General features: G+C 46.2%; 1 protein-coding gene and 1 long non-coding RNA gene across 51 annotated transcripts in view; one reads left to right on the top strand and one right to left on the bottom strand.

The window, feature by feature from the left end:
- The window catches only part of LOC130456413 (uncharacterized), a 50,033-nt gene that overhangs the window by 21,860 nt on the left and 13,215 nt on the right, over window positions 1-14,958 (bottom strand). The window lies entirely within an intron of this gene.
- Window positions 3,406-14,958, top strand: part of EPB41L1 (erythrocyte membrane protein band 4.1 like 1) — a 113,820-nt gene continuing 102,267 nt past the window's right edge. For 36 of the 50 annotated variants that reach the window (XM_016427551.2, XM_016427549.2, XM_056811800.1 and 33 more), the window contains exon 1: window positions 3,454-3,594. The gene's annotated coding sequence lies outside the window, so the exon portion shown is untranslated. Of the gene's footprint in view, window positions 3,595-14,958 lie in introns of all 50 variants that reach the window. The other 14 variants (XM_007474259.3, XM_056811815.1, XM_016427555.2 and 11 more) reach the window with 6 other exon arrangements.

Raw genomic sequence — 14,958 nt, forward strand, 5'->3', positions numbered from 1 at the left:
TGCTACTCCCATAATCATTGAATATTCCTGGCCCCCACCCCAAACCCTTCACACTCCACCTTTGAATCAGTAAAATACTTTAAAAAACAAACCCAAATACCTTACTTTCCATCTAAATAACAACTCTAAGACAGAAGGGCAAAGCCCAGGCCAACAGAGCTAAGTGATTTTACCTAGGGCCACATAACTAGGAAATATCTGAGGTCATATTTGATCCCAGGTCCTCCCAACTTCAGGTTAACTTAATCTAAGCCTTTTCATATCTATCCCATGCAGCTTTAATATTGAGTCTTATTAAAACCTTACCTAATTTTGAGCATCTTTTCTGGGTCTCAGTTTTCCTATCTGATAGTCTTCATAGGTTGTTGAGTGAGAAGAATCCTGGTCTGGGAGCCAGGAGAGTAGGTTCAAACATCTGCCACTTGCTACCTGGGTGACTTTAGATGACTCATGTCACCTCTCTGGACTTGAGTTCCTCACTATAAAATTGAGAGGGTAAGACTAACAGATCTTTAAGAACTTCTATCCTTAGCTTTAAATTATAGGATGTTAATTTTATCATTTTACAAATGGGGAAACCAAGGCCCAGGGAAGGGAAGTGGCTTGTCTGGGGTTCACAAAGTTCCACCCTGGACTTTGGATGTCTGTTCATGGAGAACACTGAATTTGGAGTCACACAATTTAGGTAGAACTTTTGCTACTCTAAGGGAAAAAGGAAGCTCTGTGGCCCAGACCTTCTCTTCTCCCACTCAGTTTAGGTTCTGAACCCATTTTTCCCTACTCCTCTGAGATGAATTTAATACCATCTGGGAGGCAACTAAGTATGACAGTGACCCAAGCTAGTTCTATTGTGCCTTCAGGCTCAGGACTAGGGCAGAGGGTAGGAACAAATACTGGGTGGAAGGGTTGGGGATTAATTTGGGTGATGTCTCCAAGGAACCAGTTTTCCTTGCCTTATTCTTTGTTAAGAGCGATTTAATGCTACTCTTTTAATGTAATGAATAGCACTAACCTGCCCCAGTCTCAAAATGGAGACATTATTATTATGAGCAGGGGGAAAAGCGAGGAGTCTGCCTTTTCCCCTTCTCATATGTAATCTGAAGTTTGATGAATTTTAGAGTGGGGATACAGATAAATATGATGATTTTTTTCATCTCAAGTAGATTTTAACTTGACCTAATTGGAGGAAAGATACCCAAATCACTGTTAGTTGGTCATAGCATCATAGCTGTAGAGCTGGAAGGGTCCTTAAAAAGTCTACCTTATCAACCTCCTTATTTTATGGATGAAGAAACTGAGGCCAAGATAGGTTGGGTTAGGTGGCTTGTCCAAGGTCCTATAGATAGTGTCAGAGGCAAGATTGGAACCAAGATCTTCCAGAAATCTTTTGCTACTGCATGATGCTACTGATAGGAAGGAGGAGTGAGGTAAGTACAAAGGAGAGGTGTTGTGGACAATTTGAGCTGGGAGAGATCTCTTTTTACCTGGAAGTTCAAAGTAAGTTTCAAAGTTGGAAGAGATGGCATCCATGTATCCTTCAGTGAGTCACAGTCTTTTTGCTGGTGGATGGTCTTGCTGCAATGCTGATGGGGGCTGACTGAACAGGGTGATGGTAGCTGAAGGCCAGGGTGGATTGAAGGGGGTTAAATTACTTAAAATAAGACAGCAATGAAATTTGCCACATGGATTGATTCCTCCCTTCACCTGAACACTTAAAGGCCATCTTTATTCCCTTGACTTTGAAGTAAAGGAAGGATTTCAGTGACTTCAGATGAAGAGGAAGCATGTTTCAATCTAATCCAAAAAGCCTTTTTCTAAGCACCTAGTATATGAAAGGCAATGAACTAGGCACTGGAGATACAAAGATAAAACGGTTCCTGATCTCAAGGAATTTTACATTTGACTGGTTCCAGGCAGGGAAAACAGATGAAGAGTCATTGGCAAGGTGGGTTGAACCAGAATCATTAAGAATATCAGAATCTGAAGGGACCTCAGAGTTAAGTCCAACTCCTATCAGACTGAGAATCCCCTCTACAATACAATAATAGGAGTGTCCATCATCCAGGCTTCCAGTAAAGAGGGCACACATTAACTCCCAAGGCAGCCCATTCCACTTTGGGTTAATTTTAGTCACTAAGAAAATGTCTTTCAAATCAAGCTGAGATCTGCCTATCTGCAACTTCTACTCATTCTTCCTATTTCTAACCTCTCCCCAACCCTCCTATCACACAACAAGCAGAACAAGTCTAATCCCCCTTTCACCTAAAGAGCCATCAAATCATCAAATATTTGAAGACAGCTATGCTGCTGCCACCTAAGTCTTCTTTTAAAGGATAAATAATCCCAGTTCCTTCAGTCAAACCTCACTAAGCATGATCTGCAGACATATAGGTAGATTACACAGATAAGATTCAGGGGAGGGGGCAGCTGGGTGGCTCAGTGAATTGAGAGTCAGGCTTAGAGACAGGAGGTCCTAGGTTCAAATCTGGCCTCGGACACTTCCCAGCTGTGTGACCCTGGGCAAGTCACTTAGCCCCCATTGCCTAGCCCTTACCACTCTTCTGCCTTGGAGCAGTATTGACTTGTAGACAGAAAAAAAGATTCAGGGGAAAGAGCCATCGGTTGAGAGTGAGGAGACGAGGCTTCTTAATTCTGGCTCCACTATCATCGTATTGTAAGACCTTGTGCAAGCCCCTTTCCTTTTCTGGACCTCTGTTTGCCCATCTGGATTCGATGGTCTCTGGAGTGATACTGAGGGCATCTTTGGGGAGGTCCCAGACCTGTGACAGACACGAAGGGTGGGAGAGGGGGAGGGAATAGAAAGGGAGGGGAGACATCGGTGGAGGTGGTGATGGTGGGGAGGAGCCCAGAGAAGAAAGACCTGGGAACTCACAGACAGGTCCACGGCCAGAAGACAGGCCACTGCCAGTGTGGATTCCAGTGGGTTCGTGGAAGGCCTGGTCCCGGATTGTGAACTCGTGGAGACAAGGAGCTACCTAGTGCCGGCTACTAGCCAGAGCTGGGGATCCCCCGGGCTTTACCCGAGAAGGGGCGGGCTAAGTCCAGCAGGATCCCCCCTCCCCGGGAAAGGGGGGCGCGGCAGAGGAGGAGGAGGGAGGGGCCCGCTGGGGCCGAAGCTCTGGCTCTCTTTTTCTCATAGCCGGAAGCCGAGGACAACCGTGCACTCTCAGCCCAGGTAAGCCAGGAGAAGCGCCCGGGGATAGGGCCTGAGGACCCTCAGCTCCTGAGGGGCGCATGGAGCTCCCCAGCTGGTCCTTAGGTCCCATCCCCTCCCCCTGACGCATGGCCAGGGCCGGCCCCGCCGCCGCAGTTTCTCGGCGCCTGCGCTCGCCTACCCGGCTCTCTGGGGGGAGGGTCTGGGGCGGGGCCGCGGGGGGTGGGGGATCGGGGGTGTGCGCGGCGGGCGGGGCAGAAGGAGTTGGGGGGGGGGGCGCTGCGCACCGACGGGGCGGGCCATTTCTGCGCAGCGCAGGCGAGACTGGGAGCCCCGGAGCCTGGGTCCCTCCGGCCCGAGTCGCTGCGAGAGCGTCGCTGTCCCTGACGCTGGACAGCCCGAGGCTGGACCGCGGACAGGTCAGCTTCCCCCACCCCCACCCTTTGCCTCCCCCGGGGCGTCTCCCCGCACCCTCTTCTTTAAGACCCAGCGAGGGGCGGCCCAGGGTCCATCGGGGGAGGGGGCGATGTGCGCCGCAGAGATAGGGGGTGCTGGTGACAGGCCTGGACTCAAACCCCAGGGTTGGGGAACTGTCCCTCCCCGAAGCCCAGACCCCCTTCTCTCCGAACCGGCGTGGTGTGTGTATGTGTGTGTGTGTGTGTGAGTGTGTGTGATTGTATGTGACGGCTTGTGTGTCCGTGTTTCCGTGTGACTGTATGTGTGTGTGTATGTATGTGGCTTTGTCTCCGTGCCGATGGGCGGTGTATATGTTGCGAGGGGGGATCGGTGAGAGGTTGGGGGACACGGAGGTTATGGGGCTTTGGGTGTGAGGGGCATTGTAGAGGAGCGGGGAGAGGCTAGTAGGGTTCCGGAGCGCGATGGTTGTCTGAGGTGGCTGGGATTTGACCGAGGATTTGAGAGGTTGGGGGGATCTGGGGGAAGGCACGGGGAGGGCGGTGGCCGTGGGGGGGATGTTGGGGGCTGTGTTTGGAGGTTGGGGAGGCTTTGGGGAAGGCAGCCGCAGGGCCCCTCTGGGAGACCCAGCCGACGGTTTCCAGTGTGATTGGTGGGGGTAGGCGTTGAAGGTTTGAGTTGGGCTGTATGTATGGGAAGGCTTAGCGGGCTTGGGTGCTTGAAAATTTGGGGGGTTGTGTGGGAGGGGCTGGTGAAGGTGGCTGCAGAGCCCCCTCAGGGAGACCCCGCAGACGCTCGGGGGCGGGGATTAGCGGCGCTGGTTTTTGGCTGGGAACTGCCCGGCCTGGGGGAAATCATTTATGTGGGTGGGGCGGGGTGGGGTGGGGGGAAGAAGGGGGCCTTTCCTACTCCTACACCTGCGGGGGCTCCGCCCACGGAGGGGCCCCGCCTCTCATCCCGAGCAGGTGACTACTGACCTTCCTCTTCCCCGGGGAAGGGGCGAGATCTGGGGGGGTGGGGTGGCTTTTAGCTCTTAGGGGGCTCCTCTAGCTCTTGGCCCCAGGCCGGGTTCTAGCTCTGGGGCTGCGGTCACCTTTCCTGGTCCTGGTGGGACTCGCCCTCTTAAAGGGCCAGTGTTCCCATTCCTCCCATCCTCAGAATCCCCTCCCTGCTCTTTTCCACGTTGAAAGAGATGAGTGGGGTGTATCTTTGTATGCATATATGTCTTTGTGCATATGGTGTATCTTTGTGTGTATGTAGTGCCTTTATCTATAAGGAAAGGGGTGACATCTGTGTGTATACAGTCTGTGTAAGGGGAGGCATTTTGCTGCTTCTGGCCACAGTTGTGCTGAGTTGGCCTCAGGTTAGGCATCTCTAAAAGAAGGTGCCTGGGAAGATTCCAAGACCCAAGCTTCCTTTCTCAGATGAAGTTTCTTTTCCACATAATGGGCCCCCTGAGGCTGTTAGAATGGAATTCTCTTCTCTAGTTGAGGGGCTTCTGTGTGTGTGGTAACTTGCATGCTTTTTGTAACTATTTAAATGTTGATCTGGACAAAGATACACTCTGGAGGGAAGAGAACAACCTCCATGGATGGCCTGAGCATTAAGCAAGGCCTAATGACCTCTTTCCTAATTATTATGCTTTCTGAGAAAGGCTCAAAGATTTAGATGGGGAAAAGACCTTTGGCCCCCTAGTCTTACCCTCCCTTCCTTTTATACTTGAAGAAACTGAGGCATAAAAAGGTTAAAGGGAGATGATATGAGTACTAGTCCTAGCTCTGTTACTAAGTCAGTCTTTGACCTTGAGCAAGTCTTTTTTTCTTTTCTTAGTCTCTCTTTCCCCATCTGCAAGATGAGAGAGTTGCACTCACTAATCTCCAAAGATTTGCTCAGATCGGACACTGAGGGTTTCAGTTGTGGTCTTCTCTCTGGGTGTAGATTGTGACCAGAGCATGTGTATCTTAGGATAACTCAGTAATTTTAACCTAATTGTATTCCTGAAGTTAATGTTAGTACCCTTTTTGTTCTCTCCAGACCCCTGAACTTTATTGTGGACTGAGGGCCTGGAGTAGCTTGACTTGGGCCACTATCCTGGGCAGAGCTGGTTTCCTTCTGAGTCTCAAGCAAACTTTCCATTCCTCAAATTCTATCTGCCTAATAAAATCTTGGTCATCCCACATAGAAGTAAGCACTCTAGGACGTCTATTATTTAAACTACATTTGCTAACTAGAACTTAGGTCACATCTTGTGTGATGAGATCCTCCTGGGGGCCATTCACCTCTTGAACTCCTCAATAGCTCCTAGCATAGGACTGTGAACACAGGAGCAGAGTTAACACACTTTTTCAAATGATAAGAACCTAGGCTAGGGAATTAATAATTTGGACAAGTCAGAATCTAAAATGACAGATTTGAATAGGAGTTCTTAATCTAGGGCCTGTGACCTTTTTTTTTTAAACTTTCATAGCTGTATTTCAATATAATTGACTTCCTTTATAATCCTGTATATTTTATTTTATGCACTTAAAAGCATGATTCCAAGAATGGCATTCATAGGCTTCTCAGGATTGCTGAAGAGGTCCATGACAAAAAAAAAAAGTTTAAGAATCCCCAGACTATGATGATTTAATAAGATGTAATTGAATAGGGATAAATGCAAAATCCTACATTGGGTTCAAAAAATCAACTCTATAAGGAATGAAGGTAGTCTGCCTAGACAAAAGTCCCTGTTGGAAAAGATACGAGTTTAGTGGACTACAAAGCAAAATGAATCAGCAGTGTGATCCAGGAGCTCAAGGTGTTTGGACTACTGAAGTTAGAGGAGTATAGTTTCCTGAACAAGGGAAATCAAGAACCTTTTGTCATCTATCCTAGTTAGATTCCATCTGAAATGTCACTTCCATTTCTGGGACCATGTTTTAAGAGACATTTGGATCAATTGGAACCTACGCAGGGGAAGGCAGCTGGAAAAGTGAGGGAACTCAAACCTATGAACAGCTTTAAAGAAACTGAGTCTGTTTAGCCTGAAGAAGAGAAGACTTAGAGGGGATATAATAACTACTTTCAAGTATCTAAAGGGATTCTTGGGGACATCTTGCCCTGAGGGCAAAATTAGATTCCATAGGTAGAAGCCATAAGGCAACAGCTCATAAGAAGAAAACCTTTTTTGACAATGCTGCCCAACCAAGAAATAAGGGGTTTAGAAGGGAGGGAGTTCTTCATGACTAGATGTCTTTAAACAATTTTTTTATTAAAGGATATATTCTTTTTCCAATGACAATTTTCAACATATTCTCTGAAATCATAAGATCCAAATTGTCTTCCTCCCTCTCTCCCCCCTCTCAAAGGTGGTAAGCAATTTGATCTGGATTATACATGTATTATCATGCAAAAGATACTTCCATGTTGATGAGATATCTTTAAGGGGAAGCTGGATGACAATTTGATGGTGGTATCACAGAGAGGATTCATGCTTAGGAGCTCAGAGTAGAGTTCCATTTCTATGACATGTTAGCTGATTTTGTTGGGAGAAGCATTGTACTGTGGTATGGAAGGGCATTGCTCTGGGAATTGGGAGATAGATTCTGAATTGATAGCAGGAAGAGACCTTAGAGATCATCTAATCCATTCCCCTGATTTGACAAATAAGGAAACTAAGGTCCAAGGAGATCAGAGGTTCATAGGATCATAGGTCTAGAGTCTGAAGGAATGTCAGAGACCATCTTATCTAACCCTCTCATTTTACAGATGAGCAAATTGAGGTCTTGTTCAAGATCATATGGTAGACTGGATTCAAACCCAGGACTTCTGACTCTATATTAAGGATTCTTTCCATTGTAATAGGTCAATTTTGATTTTAGGATTCCTTGCATAGTATCTTTTGTTTGCCAAATGTGAACCCATCCCTCTTTCTTTCTGCTAACCTTCAGTTTATGCCCTGGTTATGCTATTCTTTCCACCCCCTCACCCCCAATCTCTCACACTTTAGGATTGGCCCTGGGCCTGAAAACCAGGATGACCAGGTCCTAAGGCTAGGACTCCAGATCTTGGGATAGCATTTTCCCTCCTCTTACCAACCTACCTCAAGACATGTCTATTTGCCACTCTTTTCTAGAATTTAAACCTTCCTATCCAGATCATTTTTGACTGTGGAGATAGGTGTGGGGAGGGACAGTGCTGAGTAAGAGGTTCCTATCAAGTAGTCAGCATGGAATATATTGAACAGTCTTGGATTTAGAAACACTTGAGTTGAAATCCCACCTCTGACATCCAATTATGGAATCCTGGACAAGTCATTTAATAGAAGCTATACCTTAGTTTCCTCATTTGTAAAATGAGGAGGTTGGACTAGATGGTCTCTCTAAAGTCCTTTCTAGCTCAAAATCTGTGATCTTATATTTTTGAATGTATAGGAGTCCAGTTTTCCAACTAGGTCTGCCTAAAAGAAGTGAAGGATGAGAGTCTGGGAGATGAAGACCAGGTCTCTTTTCTAATAGGAGATTCCAACAGAGATAAAAATACATACTCTACCATTTCCCTCTTTCTCATTCCTGTCCATCCTTCAAAGCCAATCTTTACGCCCTACCTCTTTCTGGAAGCCTTCATAGACTATTCCTTCAAACACTGGACTTGGGGTTAGAACACCTAGGTTCTGAAGCAGCTAGGTAGTACAGTGAATGGAGTGCCAGGCCTGGAGACAGGAAGACATAGGTTTAAATCTGGTCTCAGATACTTCCTAGCTGTGTGACTTTGGACAAGTCACCTAACCCCCCTTGCCTAGCCTTTGCCCTTCTATCATAGAGTTGTTACTAAGACAGAAAGTAAGAGGGTTTTTGTTGTTTTTTAAAGAAGACCTGGTTCTTATCCTGGCTGTAGCACACATTAGCTGTTTGACTTTTGCAAGTCACTTTTCCCTTGTAAAATGAGAATATACTGTCTTCTTTCTAGAGTCATTGGAAGGAAAACCCTTTGTACACCTGGGAGTGATATGGAAATGAGAGCTGCTAGCATTTAATCCTTCTCCTCTGAGCTTATCTGATATTTCATTTTTTAGATTTCACAACCCAGACCTTGGTTTTCTAGGACTGTCTGTTCTCTATGCTTTTCTTGTTCTCTCTAGGGGAATCATTCCTCTCCACCTAGTTCAGACTCTTGTCACCCCTCTTTTGGTAGCCTCCTAACTGAACTGGTTCCCTCCCCTCCTTCCCCTAAGAGTTTTCCCTCTTCAGCTTATCTCCTCCACAGCTGCTACACTGATTTTCCTAAAGTACAGGTTTGATGGTATCACCCTACTATTGCATGAACTCCTGGCTCCCTAGAAGGTCCTCTTTTGGGCATAGAAAACACTTTACAACCTGGCCTCTTCCTGACTTTTCAGTATTCTTTTATCTTACTATCCCCACTTCTAGCTATACTAGACAACTTGGTATTCCTCATGCCTGATCTTCCATTTCCCATCTATTTGCTTTTGCACTGGCTATCTCCGTGTCTGGAATGCTCTCCCTCTTCACCTCTGATCATCCCAGGCTTCCTTTAAGACTCAGACTAAATGTCATCATTTCTACTGCAGGCCATTCCTAGGCCCTGCTCCCCTCCTCCTTTAAGGTTACTTTGAATACATATTTGGTATGTTTGTATGTGCGTATACTTTGTATATGTATCTTTTTTGTACCTTTTTATGTCTCGCCCCTTAGAATGAAAGCTCCTTGAGGGCAGGGACCATTTTTGCTTTTGTCTTTGTATCCTGGGACTTGACATAGTGCCTAGCATGTAGTAAATGCTTCATTAAGCAGTTGTTGATTGATTGATTCTTCAAAATTGAGCCTCCCCAGGGCTTGACTCTCCTGGGGTTTCCTCTGACTGCCCCGCCTCAGAACTGAACCCAGTAAGTGGAAGGGATCTGTCAGCCCTTGTGGAATCAAATTGAGCTGTCCTTGGTGCCTTCTGTCAAAGATAGCTCCAACCCCTGTGAGGCTAGAAGGCCCTAGTCAAGTTCCCTCCAGGAAGGCTCCTCTGAATACTCCCTCCCACCCTCACTGAGCTTTCCTTTCTCTCCACGCCTTCTCACTATGCTCAGAGGTTGTGCTCCCACACTTAGGCACCAAAGAATGAGAGAATTTCAGGTGGAGAAGAGACCTCAAAGAACATAGAGGCCAGCCCCTCCTGTATGGAGCAGCAGAGGGAACTGAGGGTCCATAGCCAGGGGACTGGTCCACGGCCACAGCTAGTGAGGGATGCGCCTTGTTTGGCTTGCTGTGTTTACAGCTGATGATGCCTGGTGTTACTTTCAGGAAGGTGTTAGAGGATGCCTGTGAATAGTTGTGGGGCCCTGGGGGTGCAGGGTGTGTGGGTACCTGGCCTTTGTCCTTTAGGTCCCCCGGCCAGGAGAGGGGCCTGGGCCCCTAGTGAAAGGGAACCCTCTGTCCCTTCTCTCTCCCACCCTGGCTGGTGAATAGGAAGGTTGTTCTGTTATCAATCCTACAGTTGCCTCCTCTGCCAGGCCTATGGAGGAGGGGTGAGGGGGAGGAGATTGGAGCTGAGGTAACTTTCCTCATGAATGTCTTCATTTAAAACAGACGAGCATCTCTCTGAGGCTGTTTGCAGCCTTCCATCCTTCCTTGGCTTCAGGAATATTCAAGGCCCCAAGAAGGAATTGGAAAGAAGAGACAGTTTGTCCAGTCCGTATTTAGGCCAAGTCATCTTGTTCTATTACTCAAATGAGAGCAGTCCTCCCCCTTTTCTCTTCTTCTCCCCTCCTTTTCCCTTGCCTAGCAGAATCTCAGGGCTAAAGGACCTCAGAGGGAATCATATGGCCATAGTCTCAGAGCTTGAAGAGACTTTAGGGGCTGTCAAGTCCAGTCCATGATTTTTACAGATGAAACTGAGGCCTAGAGAGATTTGCTCAAGGTCAAATGAGAGAATGGTGGATTAGACCATGTCTTTTGACTAGAAGTCCAGTTTTCCTTCTTCCTATACTGCCACAAAATGAACCCAACCTTCTATCTGATGCTGGAAGTTGTTATATAATATCCTTGACAAAGTGGTCATGGAGTCTCTTGCTTGGAGACCTTCAGTGACAGGGAGTTCATTATCTCTCAAAGTAGCCCATTCTGGATTTTTCTTTTGACAACTCTCTTATTTTTCTTCAAGTTGAAATAAGAGGTGAAGGTGGAATATCCTGGGTGTTAGCAGAGGCAGGTCGATGGGAACCTTTCATTTGGGCTCAAAAGAACTGGGTTTGAATTTTAGTTCTGCCACCCGGGTAACTCTAGTCCTTTCCCTCAGTGCCTCCATTTCATCAGTCAGATAAAAGGAGTTGGATGACATCTTTAAAGATCCTTTTCAATTCTAAATCTAAATCTCCACAGCTGGGGTTCCAGCCCCTTCTCAGGCTTACTGGCCAATTGTCACATGACTTAAGGCTGCCAAGCTCTCTCTAAATTTCCATTTTCCCTTTTACATAGTGTGGGAAAAGTGATGCTGGTGCTATGTTCCTTCGATAGATTTTGAGGCTTCCTAAGATTTATAGCTAGAAGCAATCTTAGCTCTCATCTGTTCCAGCCTCAGCATCTGTCAGAAGGGAAGCTCAGACTCACTGAGAGGAAATAACTTTCCCAAGGTCACACAGGCAGAGCCTGAATTCAAAAGGCAGGTGTTTTTGTTTTTGTTTTTTTGCTTTAAATTCAGTATTCTTTCCAATATCCCAACCTATGGGGAGGAAAGCTACCAAAATGTAAATTCATAAATCCACCTCCCTATAGTTACCATTTCCTTGTCATCTCCCCCCCTTCCCCCCTTTTAAAAGAAACTAGTCTTAGTTTTCCTCTGGTGTCATCTAGAAAAAATCTAATTCTTCTTCCTCATGACAGAACACCACCCCTCCCCCCTTTCCTTACTGTGGGATTAGAAATCAGGTAGAGTGGAGGGTGGTCCAGGCTGGTGGCTTGAGCTGCTTATGGGGTTGCTTAAGGTTGGGTTGCTCATGGTAGGGATTGGAAGCACTTTGGTATTACTGTAAGAAGCTCTTAGAGGGGTTGAAGATGAGGAGTTTAGTGAAGCACTTCTTCCCTAAATACAACCTGGTTAGTTTTTTGTTTTTTTTTGTTTAAAAATTTTAAGTAATGGCCCAAAGGGCAAATGGACAGAGCTAAAAGATAGCATCTAGCCATTAGGTCATGGCTCTAGAGGGTTAAGAGACATTAGGGTCCAGTCTAAAACCTTCTCCCTATTTCCATTTTACAGAGTTGAAAAACTGAGGCCCAGAGAGGTTTAGTGACTTGCTTAGGGGTCACTCAGGTAGTAAAGGCAGAGCCAAGATTCAAATCCAGATCCTTTGATTAGATTAAAAACTCATCATTATTTCCAGTACAACATCTTGCCTTTCAGTCTAACCCCATTGCTTTATGGATGGTGAAATAGAGACCCAGCCAAGGAAAGAGAGTTGTTCAGAGTCACTCAGAAAGTCAGTGGCAGATTCCAGATAAGGACCTGGGTCTCCTGTTTCCTAGTCTAGAACTCTCCCCAATACTGCAATCTTCAGGCTTTTAGCTCTGCCAGTAACTTTTTCCCCCCTTTCATTCTTGGCATGATCCCTCTACCTAAAAAAGAAGATTCCTGATGGCTGGTAGAATTTGTGGAGTGCTTTGAGACTTGGAAGAATGCTAGGCTAGGTTTCTTTCACCATGAGTATGAGGCAAGAGGAGGTTGGCCTACATGGCCTGCCTTAATTGGCTGTCTTCTCCTTTTCCGTGTAGGAGGACCCCTGAGAAGGCTTTATATATAGATCTGTGATCATGTCATTTTCCTTGCTCAAAAACCTCAGTTTTTGAAATGAGAAAGCCTGGCATAGTGGAAAGTTCAGTAGACTTAGAGTTAGGACAGTTGGACTGGGACTCTTGAGACTCACTCTAGTCATCTTTAAAATGGGGAGAATGACACTCATTCTACTTATCTCATAAAAAAGTTGTAGGCAAATCACTTTGTATTGATTTAAAAGCATATGAGGTGTTATTCATACCTTCCAATGGCCTACCCAATAAAGTCCAAATTCATTAGACTGACATTCAAAGTCCTGGGCATTTTTTAAACCCTTACTTTCTATCTTAACTCTAAGACAGAAGGGCAAAGGCTAGATGGGGGTGGGGGTATAGGGGTGGGGGTGGGGGGTTAAGTGACTTACCCAGGTCATACAGCTAAGAAGTATCTGAGATCAGATTGAACCCAGGTCCTTCTGACCCCAGGCTTGGTTCTTTATCCTCTGTGCTGTTTAGCTACCTTGAAAACCTTTACAGTTCGACCCAACCTCCCCTTTCTAGTCTCATCTCCTCTAGTCTCCTGACAACCAAAAGTTGTCCTAAGTTCAACAAGAATTTATTATACACTAGAAACTGTTTTAGGTGCTAGAGACTTAAAGATTAGAAAAGAGAATCTTTCCCCTCAAAGAGCTTAGATTAATGGGGAGAAGGGGCTATCAGGATGAAGGCAGATAATTAAATACAAAATTTATTACAAATAGTACATATAATTACCTGAGGAGAGGGAGATTGGGATAGGCTTGGCCAAGCCCAGGTTGTCGTCCCCTCCCTCTCCATATTTGCCCATTGAGAGTCTGCCCGTGCTTTCAGTTTCAGCTCAGAGGCTACCTCCAGCTCCTCAGTTGGATTTCACAAATTGCTTTCCCTCTCTGGACCTCAGTTTCCCCAACTATAAAGTGAGGGGCTTCTACTAAATGATCTCTGTGCTACCTTCTATTTCGTAATCCTGTGAACTACACTCTATGAAATACTAAACAAACTTAAGAACCTATTCTGTTCCAGCTCCTAGGCTGTACACAGGGGGTGACCTCTCCCCTCCCTCTTTCCCTTCACAAACCTTATTTGGCAGTTTCCTAGTACACTTAACACATATGGTTATGGATGACCATCTTCTCTGTTTATATCTTCTTGGCTTTGCTAGGCTGGTTCAGTGAGGGTTCTATCAAAACTTGGTCATTCCCATGGCAAGGCAACATAGTGCTTTCTGAAGCTTTGATGAATCTGGGCTAAGGTAGGACCCAGAGAAGGGAAGAGAGACAGGCAGAGAGGCTGCTACTTGAAGGAGAAAGGAGCCCAGAAGAGGTAGGGCATGGCAAAGGAAGGGTTTTGCTATCCTTTTCTAGGCTGACCCATCCCTTTATACTTTGAGCTCCTTTCTATTAAAACAAAACAAAACAAAACAAAACTTGCTCCTAACTTCTTTCAGAGTACCTGGGGCTCCAGCCAAATAGGGTGGAGGCAAGCCACCTAAAGGAATCCCACTGAAGTCCTCATCTTGGGGTTCTTTCTTCCCCTTATATTGGTATTTTTGAGCCTTTGATTGGCCTAGTCTAGCCGAAAGGACCAGAGAATTGCAAGGGAGAAGAGAGGGACCACATAGAAGGATCCTGGCCCATGGGAATGTTTTGTAAAGGATCTTAGTAACCATTTAAGGCAGGTGTTCTTAACCTGGGATCATCAGGTAGGTAGGTAGGTAGGTAGGTAGGTAAGTAGGTAGGTAGGTAGGTAGGTAGGGGTGTGATAGCTATGTGAGCCTGGGCAAGTCACTTAATCCCCATTGCTTGGTTCTTACTGCTCTTCTCCCTTCAAACCAATACACAGTACTGATTGTAAGATGGAAGGTAAGGGTGAAAGAAAAGGATACTTTGATAACTGTATTTCATTATAATTGGGTTTCCTTTGTAATTGTAAGTATTTTGTTTTCTGGACCTAGAAATATTATTCTGAGAAAGGGTCTGTAGGTTTCACTAGAATGCCAGAGGAAGCCCGAAATGGGATTTTCCTAAGGGGTGTCACAGTTCTTTATGTGTCCTGATTTCCATCCCATGGTGTCGTGCTGTGTGCAATCTCTGGGAGGCTGGGACTTCAGGGACCTGGTACTGACTGAGGGCTGGACTTGTTCAGAGAAGTCTAGTACAGACTTCCTGAGTCTTCCTAGAGGAGGTGGAAAGGGAAATGAATAAGACAGGGGAGGAGAGTGGGGAGTAGGTGAGGAACATTCAAAGGTGCTGGAGAAGAGGGAAAAGTTGGGGGTGGGGAGGCCGGGTGGGGCTGGATAGTGGAGATTTCAAATGCCAGGTTGTGAAAGGTCCCTAGGCTTTTGACTGCTGAGGAGTTTGAGCAGCCTTCAGAAGGCCTAGGTAGAGCCAAGATCCATTAGACCAGGAGAGGAGGGAGGGCCTGTTTGGTATTCATCTCCCACCTCTGGAGGGAAAGGGGATGGGCGCTGCTTGGTTTCTCCCATTCTTTACCCTTTCCTCCCAGGCTGATACTTTGCAGAAGCAGGAATAGGTCATACCTGGAACAGAAACTAGTCTGGGTTAACTGAGTTAATTG

The sequence above is a fragment of the Monodelphis domestica genome, chromosome 1 (genome assembly GCF_027887165.1).
Source record: "Monodelphis domestica isolate mMonDom1 chromosome 1, mMonDom1.pri, whole genome shotgun sequence".
Taxonomy (NCBI): domain Eukaryota; kingdom Metazoa; phylum Chordata; class Mammalia; order Didelphimorphia; family Didelphidae; genus Monodelphis; species Monodelphis domestica.